The sequence below is a fragment of the Musca autumnalis genome, unplaced genomic scaffold (genome assembly GCF_047663935.1).
Source record: "Musca autumnalis isolate F117 unplaced genomic scaffold, ASM4766393v1 scaffold_2, whole genome shotgun sequence".
NCBI classification, from domain to species: Eukaryota; Metazoa; Arthropoda; class Insecta; order Diptera; family Muscidae; genus Musca; species Musca autumnalis.
In genome coordinates, this window is record NW_027411755.1 from 79,297,469 (window position 1) to 79,317,719 (window position 20,251).

Sequence of the window (20,251 nt, forward strand, 5' to 3'; positions counted from 1 at the left end):
CGAATTTGGCATATAATCGCTGTAAACTTTGCCACGATCCTGACTCTCGGAGTCAAGCCGTTCTTGCCGCTTGAAACTGGATAAGGATATCCAGAGGTTCGAAATCCAGAATGACGTTTAATGCAGCCTGCGGAGTGCTATTAATCGAGCTGGTAATCAGTAATAACACGGTCCTTTGTACACTACATAAGCAACACTTTGTTCCCAAGTGCTTGCCACCAAACTGGCCACCCGTAGATAAGTATGGGCAGGACAACGGTTACATACTGTCAGTGTAGGATTTGCGGTCTCAACCCCCAGCTTTTCCCAATATAGATCTTGCAGGATTAGACTGCTATGAGTCCTTTCTTCGTTCGCTCCTCGATACTCCTTTTCAATGCGAAAAGGAAGGAGCATTTCATAAAACGTTTGGTATCGAATATAGACGGCGATGAGGGTACTCCAGAACGAATCCCAAACGACGGCATTGAGTGTTTACCAGCCAGCCAAAGTGTGGTCATGAGACGAGATGGCTAAATAAATAAAAACTAATATCCAAATCTGAACCAATTTCAATATATTTTGCCAAATTTATTTCTGAACCAAATACCGTTACACATTCCAAATTTCATCAAAATTGGAAAGATATAGCGTTTTAGGTGCATCAAATACCTCAAATCGGCCGAAAATATATATAGGAGCTATATTAAAATCTGAACAGATTTCAATATAATTTGGCAAATTTATTTCTAGATCAAATTTCGTCTCACACTTCAAATTTCATTGAAATTGGAAAATTTTCACATCAATTGGACAATAAATGCTATGATTTTTGTTGCTCTCTGTATAATATTATTATTTTTCTTATTTTTTATCTAACAACCCAATGTGCGTCGGTGGAAAATCAAAGCTTTACAACAACAGAGCAGTAGCAGCATTTTTGATATGCCTGTCGCTAGATATGGATGCTTGAGTGTTATAAACGAACAACGATAATGGGTATCGCATATCCATGCTGTGTATTCGGTTCAAATCCAAATCCCCACTCAATTGTTTTATACAATGTTCAGTTAATTCGTAAGTAAGTAGGTATGTTCATTCATTCATTTATTTATTCGTTTTGTAGTTCGGAAATTTCTTTCGGTTGTTGTTGTTGTTTAATGTGTGCGATTTTTTTGCTAATTATTTTTATATTTTTGCTGCTTTGAGTCTGCCGCCAAGGTGCTGCCATCGTTGGCGTCCAATTCAAACGTTAAAACGATGCCGTTGCGTTGTCTTTAACATTGCGAATTTTCATCGTAAACAGTTTAATTCGAAAAGCCAAAGTGCGCGCATCTCTTAAGTTGAATAGTTCTAAAGCCTTTTGAAAACAAAAAATAAACAAGAAAACAAAAAACAATAGAAAAAGAATTAACAATCACATTATTGGAGTGTGAATACAAAGTTAAATAAAAATATTTAACAAACAGATATTTTTTAAATTTATTTTTTAAATACACTGGGAAATTAATTAGTGGATTCCAAAATAATTCGGACGACGACATTTTTTGAAAAAAAAAGGTAAGTTTAAAACTAATTAGCGCCTTAATTTGTTGATAACTAAATTAGTTTCAAATAGCTGGTAATCGTTTTATTATTGGCCTATTACAAATAAACATATTTCAATTTTATTTACTCAGATGTGTTAATTATTATGTTAACTAAAATAAACAGGACAGAAAAAGTAAATAATAATATTAATTACGAAAAATAACTGTAATATTTATGAACTACTGTCAATATTTACGTTATTAAATATGTATTAAAAATAATAATTTTAAACTTGAATGCAAAATGTAATTCAATGTTGAACATTTAAAAGCCATTTTTGTTATATTGCGTACAATTTAACTAAAGGAATGAGATTTTGGCAAAATTATCCTTTACTTCTCAGTTATTATTATACATCGAAACATGTGTAAGACATTTTCATGTACATATTTTTGTAATATTTCATTGGATTGGAGCATTATATATTAGTTTTCTCAGATTTTTCGATTTACATTAAAATAAATATTTGGTGTGTTTCAGAAATTCCAAGATTCTACTATTATTACCGTTTTCCTTTATTAAATTGAATAACTTTAAATTTTTTCTGTATGAAAACACACACACGCATTATTTGTAATTATAAATTTTCCCAACAAGTTTGTGAAATATGAATACTCTAGATACGAGTATCTTTTTTATTTTAATTTTTCGTCGCAAAATTATTATTTATTTTTTGATATATATTCAAATTTCAAAATATAACAGTAGAGAATTCAGAGAATTTAATTTTGAATTGGAAATCTTGTCAAATTTGACGGGATTAAAAGGTAGTTCAATATCCACAAAAAAAAAAATGCCAGCTAATGAAATGAACATCTATGTATCTCTCCTTTATTTTGATGGAATAATAATTTGAAAAATTGTTCGATACGTTTTTTTAATTCTCTTTATCTTTGAATCGACTTATGTATGTCCGTCCGTCCGCCTGCCCAAGTATTTGTGTAATCAAAGTAGAGGGAGGCGGCATTTATTATCCTATCCTAGTGAGAATTGAGGATGGTATTTTTTTGTCTACATGAGGAACGCTATTGTTTTTGGTGAGAATTGGTTCCGATTTGGATATAGCCGTCATTTATATTTCCGCCGACTTCTGGTATATGATACACCAAACACGCTATGTATGACAATTTCAATGAAATTTTAGCGGAGGGTAGCGGTAGAAATAAATTTATCAAATTACAGATTTGTTTAGATTTATATTTTCGGCAGATTTGAGTTATTTCAAGCATCAAACATGCAATGTATGTTTGTCCAATTTCAATGAAATTTGGAATGACGGAAATTGGTCCAGAAATAAGTTTGCAATGTTTTATTGAAATCGGTCCAGATTTGGATACACAGTATAACAGGGTACAATATTAGACAGCACGGTGCTCTTGAAGCAACTTGAAATGGAAGGTGCTTACACCTGGGAAGTTTCTGCGGATTCTGAAACTACAATGTTAATAGATGAGAAAAATAAAAAAAAAACAAAAAAATCGCCGGAGCGCTTTTTAAATAAATCGCGATTCAAGTTGACATTTTTAGAATCAATTTGTCATCTTAAAACGTTTATAACAAATATTGCTATTAGCGTTAAACGTCTACCCTCAAGAGATGGCAGGTCAATTAATTCGTATGGAGGAAGTGCAAAAAGAAAGGAACTGATCCTATTTTAGGAGAATAGCATTTGACAATTTCTAGCGTAGGTCGAACAAGAGATACAAAGGAACGCTTGGTCACATAGGGGTCGTCAAATTCTCTTGACCAACGTTTTATAAAGCTCAAAAGCAAAAGTTCAAATTTTGTCCGACGTTTTAATATAGTTCCCTAGTGGCGTACCTCCTGATTTTAGGTTTTTGAAGATTTTAACCACATTATTCAATTTGATATTTAGTCTTCGTTTGGGATATAAAATATTCCGACATAGAGTTGTCGTTGCAGGTATAAATTTTGATATAGCCCCCACACAACGGTACAGCTCGATTATGGGTATATTTTTAGGTTTCATCTACATCATTCAACGGAAATTGCTGAAATCGGGCTTAAAAATTTATTTTGTTTTATTGTATTTTTAAATATTACGAGGTCTATATAAAAAATATAAACGTCCGTAAGTGGTTGCATTGTGGTTTTATACCCTCCATCATTGTATGGAGGAGGGCATATTTGCCAATTTTCTTTATTTTTAAACAAAATTCATTGGTTCTATTGTATTTTGAATTATTACTCATACCATATATAAAAGACTTAAAGGTCCATAAATGGGTTTTATAATATGGAGGGTATATTTGTCAATTACTGAAATCAGGTTTCAATATAATTTATGGTTGAGGGTATAAAAAGTTCGACCGGGCCAAACCTAAGGAAATTTTTGTTTGTTAAACTTGATTCCTTGGCTTTATTATATTTTGAAATATTAGTATACAGTATAAAAAACCCAAACGTTCATAAGTGGGTGCATTGTGGTTTTATACTCTCCATGTCAATGAAACTTGAGTCGTGAAGATTGGAGCTGCAATATTCACGTTATTTGAAAAACACGAAGAAAATATTTTATTTTTATGAATTTATAGGAAAATTCGAAGACAAATTTGAGGGTTTCGCCTTTTTCGTCAAAATTTTGCGCATTAATTAAGATTGTTATATTCCAAGTGTGGCATATAATTAAAATAAAGTATTATTGAATATTGCAACACTTGAAACGCATAGAATCTACGTAATAGAGGAAATGACATGATGCGCATCCGATTTTCCAACACAGCGATATTTTATTTGATATAAACTTTGAGAAATTCTATTTGGCGACCACGATGTAGCATCAGTTAAGCATAGTACACACTGACCAAAAAACTGAAAGTCAACGACGTTTATTTCGTTAATATCAAGGAATTTAAGAAGGTGATCCAAAAGGCAAATTCAGTCCGTAGTCTTCATTTGTTGTAATTTTTTTGCGGGAAATATCTACAGAAAAGCTAGAAGAAAGCGGTAAAATATTCTTCGCGAAGCTTAATTAAAGATGTAGCTATTCTTTATAGTTGTTAGTATTGTGTCACCTCCTTTTTATCACCATGGTTAATATCAAAGTCTAGCTGAATAATTACTTTCCTAATATTTAAATAGTACTTCACATATTGAGATATACCCTCAGCCTGTGTATATTGAAACAATTTTTTCCCAAAAACGTATGTATTTAGGGGGTCTTAAAATTTTTGGATGTATGAACCGCCAAAAATGTTCATTAGGATTAAAGATCAAAAGTTTTGCGGAGGAGATACTTAAAGGAATGGATCGACATTGACCATTATGGAAGTGGATATCCAGCCATTACATATGGTGCTATAGGGGGTTTTTGCACCCATCAGGCTGTTTACTTAAGAAGTATGGACTTGCCCCTGAAAAAAATTTTACCATCGTAATTGAGGCGGCGAATGCAAGTTGCTTCAACAAAAATCAAAGTCATTCGATTGCAGGTCTTAAAGTGAACTTATCCGAAATTTTGTGTGGGAGGTACCGGATGGAGTGGACAAATATAGTCCATATTTAAACCTGATCTATTTCTGGTAGATATATTAGGATTTGTAAAGTATGGACCAAATCGGTTACTCTCTTCAAGAGTTATCGTACGTACAAAATTTCCGAACATTTTCGAACTTTTGTGGGGGAGGTACCGGAAGGAGTGGACCGATATAGCCCATCTTCGAACTTAAACTAAGTTTGGACAAAATATTACGAAAGCCAAATTTTGGATCGAATCGGTTGATCCGTTCGAGAGTTATCGTGCGCACCAGCCAGCCAAACAGACAGACAGACGGACGGACATGGCTAAATCGATTCAAAATTGTCTGAAACACATTTCGTCCAAACATACTTAGGGTCTAAAATCATTATTTCGATGAGGCACATTTTGCATAAATGCTGAGGGTATAAAAAACAATTTTTTTAGAATAAATTACGCACCACAATTTCGAAAGATTCCTTTGATACTTTGAAGGTTACACGCCCAAGTTATAAATTCAAAAAATGCAAAATCGTGAGTACTGCTATCACACAGGAAGCTGTTACATAAATCCAGGTGCGCGTCCCGATTAGAGCCAAAATTCAAACACCCAAATTTTATTCTTCAAAATGTCAGCATCCGTTTGAGGTATGTAGGTGCAGTGGATAAATATTTAAAAATCATACATTAGAAACTTCAACTCTGAAGTGTATTCTTAACTTGCTTACCTGAGCATTAAGCTCCGCATTGTGTTGTACCAGCAAATCTACTAACTGGAAATTAATAAAAAACTTGTTTAACGCATTTTCCAGTTTTTTCATTAATATTTTAAGAAATCCATCGCTCAGTTTATTTTACCTAAATTCTTTCAAAATTTATTTTATAGTATAACTTTTCGGGAGTTACAGTTTCAACATATGCTAATTTTCTATGCTCATAATAAAAAATTTTGTCTTTGTAAAATAAAATTAATTTAAATTGTTTTACCGATTTCAAAATAACAGACTTTTTATAAGTTCTTCAATTTCACATTAAAAAATACATTTTACGTATATTAATTTGCCACTTAAAGATGTATTAAGTTCTTCTTTCGTCTGTCAAATGAACTTGAATTTTAATAAGTTTTTAACGTTTTATAGATTAATTTACTTTTGCTACAATTACAATGTGACATTCTATATCATTCTTGTCTGTGTCTGTTTGATTTTCTGATATACACACAAATCAAGTATTTTATGAGTTCTCGTTACATTGATTCGATTAGATTAAGAGCTAAATTGTGTGCGCATCAAAGAAAGATGTCATCGATCATTAGAAAAAAATAGGAGCGAAACAAAGACTGGGGCGCTGAGTATTGCAGAAATGGTCAAATTTTTATAGAAACTATGCAAATAAGAATCAGATTCACCTGTCAAGTCATTATCAGCTGATATATAACAAAAAATAAAAAAAAAAGTTGATTGTAGACTCATGTTCACGTTAATAATAAAGTTCAGTTACCCAAAAAACTGTTACATTGTGGCATTGTATTGTTTTTTACAAGCATAAAAATTTGTGTAAACGTTTTTGGCACCTGCCTCAAAATATTTGCATTGAAAACTAATTTGCATAAGGAAAACATTAATTTGTTACGTTAACATTTTGATACGATGTTTTTCGAACATTGAAATAAAGATAAAAGTTACCCGTCTGTATTAATTTGTTTTTGTAATAACCGGGTTTTTAAATGTAATAAAGTAGGAGATGTAACAGAAAATATTTAAAAGGACAAATAAAGTTCCAAAATATATTTACCATGCTAATATGTATTTTATTCACATTTTGCAATTTTATTTGCGGCAGTTCTCAATTTTTTGGAGAGAGGGGTGATGCTATTGGGAACCATTCCGACAAACTGAGAATTCTCGCAAGTAAAATGGCCTACAGAAAATTAAATAAAACTATTTCAAATTATTTATTAATGAAACTATAATATAAAAATCAAAATTCAAAAGAATAATAAAACGGAAATGCTAGAAATATGCCTTTTATATTTTTAATACAATATTTTCTATGGTTATATTCCAAAAATTATCTGAATCATGTAAAATAATTAAAGATAAATTGTACCTTTGATCTTTAGAATTAATTAAAGGCATGAATGAATTCCCAAAAATTATGAATCATATCAAATGGTCGAAATACTGTCGAATTAAAAACCAATTAAAATGTCTAATTAGATAGCCGACTAAATTTAAAAACACTTTTTATGACATCACAAACAACAGATCATTCACTCTTAATAAAAATGTTACACTAATTCCTTTCTCACCACTGGTACGTTTAACAGACATGCATTTATATGTATGTACAAATGTTTGTTTAATTACTTAAAATTAATTTTATGAATTTAAATGTGAGTACTGTATGCAGTTCATTGACTTACATTTTTGTAAAATTTGATTCAAATAAACAAAATATAAATAATTGGGTTATAATGAGTTCGCCGGAATGGTAATAAGTCACAGTTAAGATTATTATTAAGTATTTTTAAATTCTATAATTAATGTGTAGAACTGTTAAAATCTTATATTTTTGGCATCTCAATTAGAAATATTTACATGCATGTAATTACATCAAAATTATGAATAAATCACTTTTATACCTAATATTTTTAAAACCTTTTAATTTTGGTTTCTTCATTAGAAAAAAGTACATTAGGGCGAACCAAAAACAAAATTAATTTAAGTTAATCTAATCCTTCCTCCTACATTTTTTATTCGATCCAAAAAGCTTATATGTGTATGATATTTAAGGTGATATGTTAACGTTTACCAGTGCCACTCCAGCGACATTTTTTCCATAGTAATTTGGCCACCGTGGTGCAATAGTTAGCACGTCCGAATTACACTCAGAGGGTCTGCGGTTCGAATCCCAGGCCAAGCAACATCAAATTTACAACGGTGGCAAAATTCCCCCTCAGTAATGCTGGCGACATTTCCTGAGTATTTCAGCCATGAAAAACTTCTCTACAAGTGGTGTCATAAGACACGCCGTTCGGACTCGGCGATAAAAAGTAGGTCCCATATCATTTAGCCAATATGAATCGGCGTGCACTCATTGAAATGAGAGAAATCTCCCTTGTCCCTTCGGGGATGTTGTGGGAACATATGTATGTATGTAATTTGGACTTATGCCAATTTTCAATACCTGTGGACTTATGTCATGGCGATCGGTTATTATTTTGTATTGCATACCAAACTACCGTTGCAGTGAAAAAGTGCGAATGAGGAACAAACAGTTCAGAGCATCAGACATTACATATAGTAATAACAATTCAGGGGTATTGAAGCGGTTTTATTAATGTATATGATTTTCAAAACATTTGTTTCAGTAACAAACTTCTTTATTTTAGCGATCATGATGTTTCTTGTCGTCTTCTCGGTCTTTTGTTAGTAATTGGCCGTCCGACAAGCATGCGTTCGATATTAATTAATGGAAAGGCAGCCATTTGAGTTATCTTTACCATATTTCCTCAGTTTTGGACTTGTAAACCTATCAAATGTCACGTCTTTATAATTTTGTTGTGGTTTTGAACATTTGAAAACAATTCAGATTAAACTTTTGACTTCATTAGTTGTTTCTATCAATTTCTTCATAAAAATATTTTTTGGAGCCCTGTTTTTGTAACTAATTTTTGTTCGTTCGTCTACACGCAGAGAAAAAAATTATGATTAATCCAACAATATTTGAAGAACAAAATATGTATTGTAAAGATATTGTTAGATTTCGTATGTAGTATTGTGACTCCAACAATCATTTTTGTTAATTACAACAATTGTTTTGTCATATCATTCAACAATACTTTTTGTCTGCTGGACAATATTATTCTCTTTTATTCGACAAATTGATTGATTCTCCTCCCTCGGCATTCGATGCCGTAGTGAAAAAACAATTTTGATGAGTTTTGTTTGTATGAGTTCTCTTAGCATTGTTTTTTTATTTTATCTTTGATAGATTCTTGTTTTTGTGTGTATCTTCTTTTTCATTCTTTTTGTGTTATGATAGTTGAGTTACACCACAGGCTAAAAGGAGTGTTTTGGTCGTATTTTTTTTTCTTTTCATATTTGTTCTGGTTTTATTGTATTCCTTATGGAGTAGTTATATTTCTTCATTCAATTTGTTGTCTTCATAGTTAAACCTGGCAAAACCTGGCCGTGTGTTGTGTATGTCAATACTCATAACATTACACGTGATATTTATACCAAAGTTATGTTGTAAATGTATGTGAGAATTATATAGGTTCAAATAAAAATTTCAGTAACAGGTTTTCTGGGCTGAAAATATTTTTTGTGAAAATTCTAGATTATGATAGTTCCTACCATCGATATTGTTAAAGATTTTTACAATATTGAGGAATTTCGCAAGTTGTTTTTGTTTTGTATATTTGGAGCAAAAGATGTTGTTTTTGGATTTGCAATTACAATTCTTGAATAAAACAAATGAATTGTTGGAACAAAAATTGATATTGTTGTTCCAACAAAATCATAAAATATTTTTTCTCTGCGTGTATATTCGTAATAATTTGGGCATCCATAGCTCTGCTCCCAGATGGCATCAGCGCTCTACATTTGCGCTATGGCGAGTAAATCGATTTACAAAATTTGACAATTCGTGTGAGAAGAATATTTTTTTTACTAAAAAAGAAGGGGGTAAGCATCGATTTTCATCATATACCAAAACCATAGTGTACACTTTCTCCCCAATACTTGTTGGAAATATACACCATCGGGCTTCATTATACCCTCAGCATTTATGCTAACGAGGGTATATACACTTTCATATGGGCAAAATGTGCCTCAGCGAAATAATGGTTTTAGACCCCAAGTATGTTTGGACGAAATGTGTTTCAGACAATTTGGAGTCGATTTAGCAATGTCCGTCCGTCTGTCTGTCCGTCTGTCTGGCTGGCTGGTGCGCACGATAACTCTCGAACGGATCAACCGATTCGGTCCAAAATTTGGCTTTCGTAATATTTTGTCCAAACTTAGTTTAAGTTCGGTTATATCGGTCCACTCCTTCCGGAACGTCCCCCACAAAACTTCGAAAATGTTCGGAAAATTTGTGCGCACGATAACTCTTGAAGGGAGTAACCGATTTGGTCCCTACTTTGCACATCGTGAAATTTCTACTAGACTTAGATGAGGTTCTAAAAAGGACTCAATCGGTCCTCTCCTTCGGGTACCTCCCACACAAAATTTTGGAAAAGTTCACTTTAGGACCTGCTCTCGAATCGTTTTGGTTTTTGTTGTAGCAACTTCCATTCACTGTCCTCTATACGACAGTACAACTTTCATCAGGGGCAAGTCCATACTTCCTGAGAAAATAGCCTGAATGGTGCAAAAAACTCCTATGACACCGTATGTAGTGGTTGGAGCGCATGATAACTCTTGAACGGATCTGCCAACTCGGTCCAAAATTTGGCCTTCGTAATATTTTGTCCAAACTTAGTTTAAGTTCGAAGATAAATCATATCCATCCCCTCTTCAGGTACCTCCCCCCAAAAAGTTCAAAAATGTTCGGAAAAATTGTGCGCATGATAACTCTTGATGGTAGTGACCGATTTGGTCCATAATTTACACATCCCAATATATCTACCAAATATATATCAGGTTCGAATATGGACTATATTTGTCCATTGCTTCGGGTACCTCCCACACAAAATTTTGGATAAGTTTATTTTAAGAACTGCTCTGGAATCACTTTGATTTTTGCTGAAGCAACTTCCATTCGCTGCCTCAATTACGACGGTAAAAGTTTTTTCAGGGGCAAGTACATACTTCTAGAGAAAACATTCCGAACGGCGTAAAACCCCTCTAAGGCACCACCTAGTGGCTGCAGAGCACGACAACTCTCGAACCAAATACTGAGTTGATCCACACTTTCCATATCGTAATATATCTTCGAGTATTAGATGGAATTCGAAAGTGATGCTTGTAGATCCACTCCTTCCGGTACCTCCCCCACAAAAATTCGAAAATATTAGCTAAAATAGTAGGCGTTATATCTCATAAACCGAGAAACCCGGTTAAGGCTCTGTGCGAGGATCCCTTGAAAAGTTTTACCTAGTGGTCCTGTTTACAGCGATATCATGCTTTTCGTAGACAAGTACATGCTTCCTGATATAATGGTCCAAAACCTGTGAATTATATGGTGACAGACTAAACGACAGGTGGTCGCGATATCATTCGAGGGGAATGACACCCAAAATAAGAGCCACTTTCAAAATGAAAAATGTCGGTCCATTCTTTTCGATACCTTCCCCGCAAAACTCTTTGAGATTCTATCCAAATCCATATTTTTGTCGGTTCATACGCCCATAATTTTCAAAACCCTTTTTTGGGGAAAAAGGTATTTCAATTCACACAGGCTGAGGGTATATCTCTGTAGGCAAAGCCGGTAGTTTTTTTTTTTGTAAAAGTTTACCACATCTGATAGAGGAATTATGTACATTCTTAGGGTGGTTTTATCCTGATGAACCATTAAAATTTGCTAATATTTAGAGTTGTGTAGTTCCGGAACGAATAGTTCAAAGGAACTATTCCGGACAAGCAACTATTAGAACTATATCCAGCTCTTGGGTTTATATATTTCCTCTAGTTCATATAGTTCCATTCGTTATTCTCGTTACACTAACGTTGCTGTTTATTCGCTGCAATTTATATATTTTTATTGAACGAAGGAAACAAAAAGAACGATGAAAGAGAAAGATTCGACGAACTATTTTGAATGAAAAGAAAGATGTAAGAGAACGATTTGTTGAACCATATCTCGGAACTATTTGGAACTATGGAACTATATAAAAGAACTAGTTCCTTTCGGAAAAGGAACCAGAAACATCGATCCGCTCTGGGAACTAGATTGTCCAATTTTAATAATATTGTGATATTTTTTCATAAAGCGTGTAAAAAGTACCGTTATGACGTATATATGAAACATGTTAGTTATTGAAAATTTAGATTACTATATACTCTACGTGCCCACAAAAATATAATTTACAATTATTCTCTTATCGTTAGATATAACGGTATTTGTAGGCAAAATTGGTTGGTTCTATTCAGATGAACCGGAGTGTATGTCGTGGCTAAGTGAAACTTTGTTATATTTTAAAAATGAGTTTATATTCGTCATTTAATTTCTCTAGATATGTCTCATCTATCATTGATTTGAATTCCGAGGTATTTGTAAGTCGTCACTCGTTCTATATCATCGCCATGTATCTTTAGGGGAGTATTAATGTCGGTATGATTCCTGCATACCACAGTATATACTGCTTGTTACTAATACGGTGTCATCATATAGAATTTTAATACAGTTTATATCACTATCTTCTAATCCAATCTACATTAACTTATCATGGTTTACCGTATTAAACGCTTTTTCGTAGTATACGAAAAAAATACGTCTTTGTGTACCCCTCGGCAATTCTGTATTAATACTTATTTAGCTAGTAACACTTCTCGTGTCCCCATGCCTTCCTTGAATCCAAATTGTGTTTGTCCCAGATCGGATAGATTCGTCTATATTGTATTTATTAAAATTATGTTGGCTCATTAGACTTATTAGTTTATCCGAGGGTTGCACAAAATTATTAGGCCTAGGCAACACCGCGAGTTGCCAAACGCCATTTGAACTTTTGGACAGTTTGTCATACGACCAAGTGTTTTGTTGTTTACAGTGACTTGAAAAAATTACTTTGCAAAAAAATGGAATTTATTTGTGAACATTTTCGTCCGATTATTATACCCTCAGTATTTATGCTAACGAGGGTATATACACTTTCATACGGGCAAAATGTGCCTCATCGAAATTATGTTTTTAGAACCCAAGTATGTTTGGACGAATTTCAGACAATTTGGAGTCGATTTAGCAATGTCCGTCCATCTGCCTGGCTGGCTGGTACGCACGATAACTCTCGAACGGATGAACCGATTTGGTCCAAAATTTGGCTTTCGTAATATTTTGTCCAAACTTAGTATAAGTTCGAAGATGGGTTATATCGGTCCACTCCTTCCGGTACCTCCCCCACGAAAGATCGAAAATGTTCGGAAAATTTGTGAGCACTATAACTCTTGAAGGGAGTTACAGATTTGGTTCATACTTTGCACATCGTGAAATTTCTACCAGACTTAGATGAGGTTCTAGTATGGACTTAATCGGTCCACTCCTTCGGGTAACTCCCACCCAAAATTTCGGAAAAGTTCAGTTTAGGACCTGCTCTCGAATCGCTTTGATTTTTGTTTTAACGACTTCTATTTACTGCCACGCTTACGACGATACATGTCTCATTAGGGTCAAGTCCATACTTCCTGAGAAAATAACCTGAAAGATGCAAAACACCCCTATGACACCGTGTTTAGTGGTTGGAGCGCAAGATAACTCTCGAGCGGATCAACCGATTTGGTCCAAAATTTGACCATCGTCATATTTTGTCAAACATAGTTTAAGTTCGAACACTCCTTCAGGTACCTCCCCCACAAAAGTTCAAAAATGTTCCGAAAAATTGTTCGCACGATAACTCTTGAAGGGAGTGACCGATTTGGTCCATACTTTGCACATCCTAATATATCTACCAGATATAGATCAGGTTCGAATATGGACTATGTTTGTCCACTCCTTTGGGTACCTATCACACAAAATTACGGATAAGTTTACTTTAAGACCTGCTCTCGAATCACTTTGACTTTTGTTGAAACAACTTGTAAGTCCATACATCTTGATAAAACCGCCTGAAAGGTGTAAAAACCCCTATGGCACCATATATACTGCACGATAACTCTCGATTTAGTCCAAAATTTGGCCTTCCTCATATTTTGTCATACTTTCGATTCGAAGAAATTCAATACCGGTCCACAACTTCCGGTGCTTCCCTTAAACGAATTTGGTCCAAACTTTTGATCTCCTAATATTTTGTCTAAATTTAGTTTATCTTCTAAAATGGAGGTACCTTAGGGTACCTTATCCACAAAAGTTCAACATTTGTGTCTAAGTGCAGTTTAAGATCTGTTCGAAGATCCTTTGGAAATGTATACCGATGCTGTTCGTTGTTGTCCTGCTTACAGCGGTATTATATTTTCCGTGGACAATGCTTCCTGGTCTACTGGTCCAAAAGTTATACGATGACCCACTGAAATAATCTATCGAAAAGATATGACTCCCAAAATAAGATCCACTTCCATAATATGACTCCCAAACTAAGTTCCACTTCCATAATGGAATATGTCGGTCGATTCTTTTAAGTACCTCCTCTGCAACCCTTTTGAACTTTAATCCTAATCCATATTTTCGGCAAGTTCATATGTCCAAAAAAGGGCACAACATAATGAAAAGGACATACATACATTCGATCTGACCGTATATGAACGTTTCAGTTCACATAGACTGAGGATATATCTATGTCGGCAAAGCCGACTGATACTTTCTGACTTGTTTTTCACAAATTTCGACGTGGGTAAGTACGGCAGGAGTGCACCTATCAAATTAAATCTTTGTATGTCGATAAAGGGCCATCCTATAGCACTATGAAAAACTGGTTTAATGAATTCAGTCGTGGCCGACACACGCTAAAAGACGAAGGTCTTGAGGTTCGTACAGAAGCGGCCGTTAAGCCGTGTTTGAACGGATAATGCAAGATCGTCATGTTAAATACCGTAACCTGTGACATTTATTCCACCAACTAACAGTTGATATTGCATGAACACATGGCCACAAAAATGATTTTTTGTCGATATATCCGGTAAAATTGGACAATCGCTCAAAAACAGGCTCTTATGGATTGGTGCAATGAAATTGTAAATAGAAACGATCGCGACGCATTCAAACGACGTTTATTAGATTGTCACAGACGACGAAACAAAAGAGGAATCCACCGTTTAGGTCTTCGAAAGCGAGCCTGTTGAAGCGTTCAAAAACTATGTTTTGGAGGTGCCTCAATCGGAGTGGAATAAGTGCTTGAACAAATGGTTTTAGCGCATGAAATAGTATATAAATCATGCTGGAGACTACTTAAGAAAACGATAAAACTATTTTTGGAATTTCATATTCGCCTTTTCATTGTTAGGCCAGATAGTTCTCGTGCAGCCTTCGTAGTCGCCGTAGGTCCTCGCATTATTATTCATATAATAAAGGTTGATTTAAGCCTATCTTGGGGATATTGTCCTGTTTTACATATATTTTGTTGAATAGTTTTAAAATAAGCTTTGTGTTATTTCCGTCTATTAATTCAAGTACCTCTGCAGGTATATCGTCAGGGCCCATTGTCTTTTTATCTTTCATTGACATAATAAGTACAGTCGAACCTCGATTATCCGGGAACCGATTATCCGTTAACCTCCATTATCCGGGAAAGGAAAACGCAGATTTTTTGTTCATCTTACACCGATTAACATTGAAAATCTTTATGATTCAGTATTATACTTGAATTATTTAATTGAATATTATCTTAATATGGACCGGAATTTTACGGAATTTATGAAATTGATTGAACTGAGGCTAACATATCTTTAAAAAGATACATAGGAAAGATATATCTGCATAAAGAAATTTAGACTTTAGGAAATTAAGAAATGTGAAATTATTCCAAAACGATAATTCTAATTTATTACTATAGAAAATATTTATTTCTATAGAAGATATAGAAAATAAAGTATAAGTATGACGCCAATATTATGTTGTAAATAACCTATAAAAGTCATATAACAGTTTTATAACTCTTCCCATTTTCCTTCCCCTCAGTACTATGTAGATAAGAGTTTCCCTTTCTAAAATCCATAATTTCAATAGATTATACACTAAGGTGTGGAATTTTCGGATTTTAATTGAAGGGCCAATTAAAAATACAAACATGTACTTTATTTTGCTATACAAAATGAATCTGCATTTTTCTTTTGATTATCAAAAATTTAAAGATAATAACATAAAATTTTCAGTTAGTAATTTTTTGGTTTATTAATTGGGGATTATAAAATTATTATCAAAATACGTCAGAAAAGCTACACCTTAAAGTAATTACCTATTTGAGACAAACAGTTGGATGGGTTGGTTGAATTTTTTTTATTGCAAAACGTCATTTTGGTGTGGTAGGTCAATGTGCCTATTTTGATTATATTTTATAATTGTTTTTGAGTAATGTGATTTTTATTGTACCATCATCAGTCGGAAGATTATTTCAGAAGTTGAAATTAATGATATGAAAATATGATCAGTTTAGTAACTTCGCGAATAACTTAAGGAACAGACGTATAAAGCCAGTGTATACCATTAGATTTTTCGTGAGAAGTTTTAATTTAGATTACACGTGTAAGCATTAAGTTTAAATTTTTAGCATTTTGTGAAACATAAGACCATTTAGATCAAAAAGGCGAATCGGAATTTTATATAATAAATACATTGAACGAATTTAAAAATATATGTAAGTTCCATATTAGGGTGGGGCGATTTGTGTGGAAGGAAAAAAACCTTAATGAGCCCTTCGCGTTTCTGATTCCTGGGATTGAACTGAGCAAAAAAGTCCACTGGACCATATATCTACCGTGAAAATCCAGCCTCCCGATTTTGACTTTAAGTTTTTATTGACTTTTTTTGGATATTTTGGCATATAACAGCCAAACCATTGAGATTTTCGATCCAACACAAAGACAAACATTGTAGCCAAGACAGTAATTGAAAACTCTCTAATACATCGCAAAAGCATTGGAACGCTCCTTCAGGCAGTTTTGGCCTTAAGAATGTGCAAACTTTTCGGAAAATGTCGATAAATGACATTGTGCTACAAAATTTGACCCGCAAAATATTCAAGTGTTCTGATGCAGAATTATATCGTGTTGGGATCCATGGAGAACGACAATGCCTTTTTTCATTTGGGTCACTTCGTTTTATTTTTTTATAACGGTAAAAGTAGTGAAAATCTGGGTTTCTTACATTTTCAAATTTAAACGGGCACATCTTATTTTTTCCACAACGGATTTCTTTTGATCCTTCTTCCTTTTAAAGGGGTGAATAATGTCTTTTGAATAAGCTATTATTGTTATAAATCGGTTAACAAATGGCTAAGTTATAGTGGTTTTTGTCTGAAAAACCCCACAAAAACCCTATAATGGAATTTCTCATAATTTTCAAAAATATAATGTTTTTTTTGTTTTGTTCAATATTTATTTTAAAAATTATGAGAAATTCCTTTATAGGTTTTTTGTGGGGGTTTTCAGACATAAACCACTATAACACAGTCATTTGTTAACCGATTTAAAACAATAATAGCTTATTCAAAAGACATTATTCACCCCTTTAAAAGGATGAAGGATCAAAGGAAATCCGTTGCGGAAAAAATAAGATATGCCCGTTTAAATTTGAAAATGTAAGAAACCCAGATTTTCACTACTTTTACCGTTATAAAAAATAAAACGAAGTGACCCAAACGAAATAAAGGCATTGTCGTTGTCAATGGATACCAACACGATATAATTTTGCATCAAAACACTTGAATATTTTTCGGGTCAAATTTTGTAGCACAATGTCATTTATCGACATTTTCCGAAAAGTTTGCGCATTCTTAAGGCCAAAACTGCCTGAAGGAGCGTTCCAATGCTTTTGCAATGTATTAGAGAGTTTTCAATTACTGTTTTGGCTACAATGTTTGTCTCAGTGTTGGATCGAAAATCTCAATGGTTTGGCTGTTATATGCCAAAATATCCAAAAAACGTCAATAAAAAACTTAAAGTCAAAATCGGGAGGCTCGATTTTCACGGTAGATATATGGTCCAGTAGACTTCTTTGCTCAGTTCAACCCCAGGAATCAGAAACGCGAAGGGCCCATTAAGGTTTTCATATCGCCCCGGCCTATTCCATATACAAACAAACATGTGACAAAAAGTGAAACTTTTAACTTGTATAGCGGATTCGTTCGTAATACCAATTTTGATTAACGTCCCAGATAGTAATGTGAATTTTTCTCCATACTTTCCCCAAATTAACCATATTTGTTATCTTCAAATATTTCGTCATAAAACTGATTTCTTAAGTTACTTTGGATGTAACAAACTTGGTCTGTTGCAGAACCTGCAGGAATCTAAAAATTTTTACTACGATAACAATTTACCTTTTATGATATCGAAAAAAATAGTAAAAATTAGTAGATTGCCATTCTGGAACAGACCAATTTGTTTGAAAGCAAATAGTGATAATGTGGTGTTTAAAGTTGCCCAGGCCTGTAGTTCTGAATTCATCAATTTTGTGAGGCAAATTTTAAAATATATGGAGTGGGAGAAAATTGTATAAAGGTGAATATCGATATTAGTTGCTGTTTGAATTGTGACAACTGCAGAGTTTGGAGACGAACATGTTATTTATCTTTTTGAGTGGGTTTTTTTAACAAAGCGTTTTGCGGTGGCGACTAAAGCTCGAAAACGAATGAACCGGTCATCATTTTGTTTGTGGGCTTATTAAGTACCTAATAATATCAGTTTTTTTTTTTAAAGGTGAAGACTCAAAATCGAATTGTCGATTTTTAACAAAAATGGGTAATTTTTTGATTTGATTTTTTTTTTTTTAATCGGCCAAAAAAAAAACATTTTTTAGGGGAAACTCTATTATTTTAAGAAAAAAAATTGATGTATTCAATAAGCCAACAAAAATATATGGCGATGACTAAATAAATAGTTACTTCGGTCGGATAACGTGGCTAAAACCGCCAAAATACCGAAAATCGGGAGGTAACGTTGTATGGGTGCTATATCAAAACGTGGGATCTATGCCCATAATTTTTATCAGAAAAGTTTCTTGTCCACTGGGAACCCTCGATGCAAAAATTCAGACAATTTGGTCGAAAAACTTAGGTCAAATCTTCAAAATACCCAAAATCCATAATTTTTATTGCGTTGTTTTGCCAACTGGGAACCATGGAACTCAAAATTCAGCAAATTTGGTCATAAATTTAGCTAAAATATTCAAAATATCGAAAATTGGGAAGTACCGTTATATGGATGCTAAACCAAAACGTGGACCCACCTTCCAAATTTTTTGCCCTCGACATTGTCAGCCAACAATAAGTACGTGTACCAAAATTCATCCAACTCCGGAACTACTGTCTAACATATAAGTAGGTACCGTTATCGTTTTGGTTTGTTTGTAAAGAACTACATTTACCTTCCATTGATGTTGTTGATGTTTTTTTGCTACCTTTAGTCAAAAGTATTGTAATTCCTCGAAATATTGTTTTTTTTTCATTCGTCGATTTGGTAACAATCACCGAATGCTATTTCTAAATGTCTTTGGTATTTTTTTTCATACAAATTTTAATTTTTTGAAGAAATATGTAAGTACTTGTAGCCAAGTCGGACCGGTCCGTCTGGAAGACTAGTGCCAAGGAAAGTGGTGTAGGGTTTCATATGCTCGGCCGCGTCCGACTACAGCCCACTCGTACTTGTTTTATTCTAATTCGGATGATGCAGATTACTATATAGACACATATGGAAACGTTTATTTTACCCAGTTAGAGACATAATTACAAATTATACACTTTTGATCCTGATATCCTGTTTTTCTAAAACGACTGTACAACAAATTTGTTCGAATTTCGAAAACATTTGATTTAGTCAAACATTTGATTTAGTCAAAGTTTTCAAAAGATAAGAGATATAGATTTTTCGTTATTTCGTTTACTATATTGACACCTCCAAATAACACTGTGCAACATTTTTAAGGTGATCTTGTGCAAACAATTCGAACTGAGGATTTTTTGTAAGCACAGACCCAAACGACAAGAAACCCTAGTTGGGTTTTGTTGTGTCAGATCCAGCTCGGATTTTATGGCCCCATCTAAACGTGGTTAAATATTGAGTTTTGAAAGAAATTCGAGGCTATATCTCTGAAACCAATGCGAATCTTCTTCTGACCTCTGAAGCAAACTTGTAGATAAGGACAAGAATAAAATATTTGGAAAAAAATATTCCCTGGAATGTAATACACAACTCTTCAGAACATGTCATTGTTGTAAAATGCTTCTATGCCGTTGTTTTCAGTACATCTTTCAACGACGATTTAATAAAAATGTCAATAATGTAGTGAAACCTGAAATGCGAGAATAAACTGTTGGTGTGAACTGTGTTTGAAATACGTGTTGTAAAAGATATGATGAAAAATACCGCTGAAACAACATGAAGTAAGCATTTT

General features: G+C 33.6%; 1 protein-coding gene across 5 annotated transcripts in view; it reads left to right on the top strand.

The window, feature by feature from the left end:
• Positions 1 to 1,040: 1,040 nt before the first annotated feature.
• Prip (aquaporin prip) overlaps positions 1,041 to 20,251 on the top strand; it is a 69,498-nt gene continuing 50,287 nt past the window's right edge. For 3 of the 5 annotated variants that reach the window (XR_012410269.1, XM_073968092.1, XM_073968094.1), the window contains exon 1: positions 1,098 to 1,539. The gene's annotated coding sequence lies outside the window, so the exon portion shown is untranslated. Of the gene's footprint in view, positions 1,069 to 1,097; positions 1,540 to 20,251 lie in introns of those variants that run through there. The other 2 variants (XM_073968095.1, XM_073968093.1) reach the window with 2 other exon arrangements.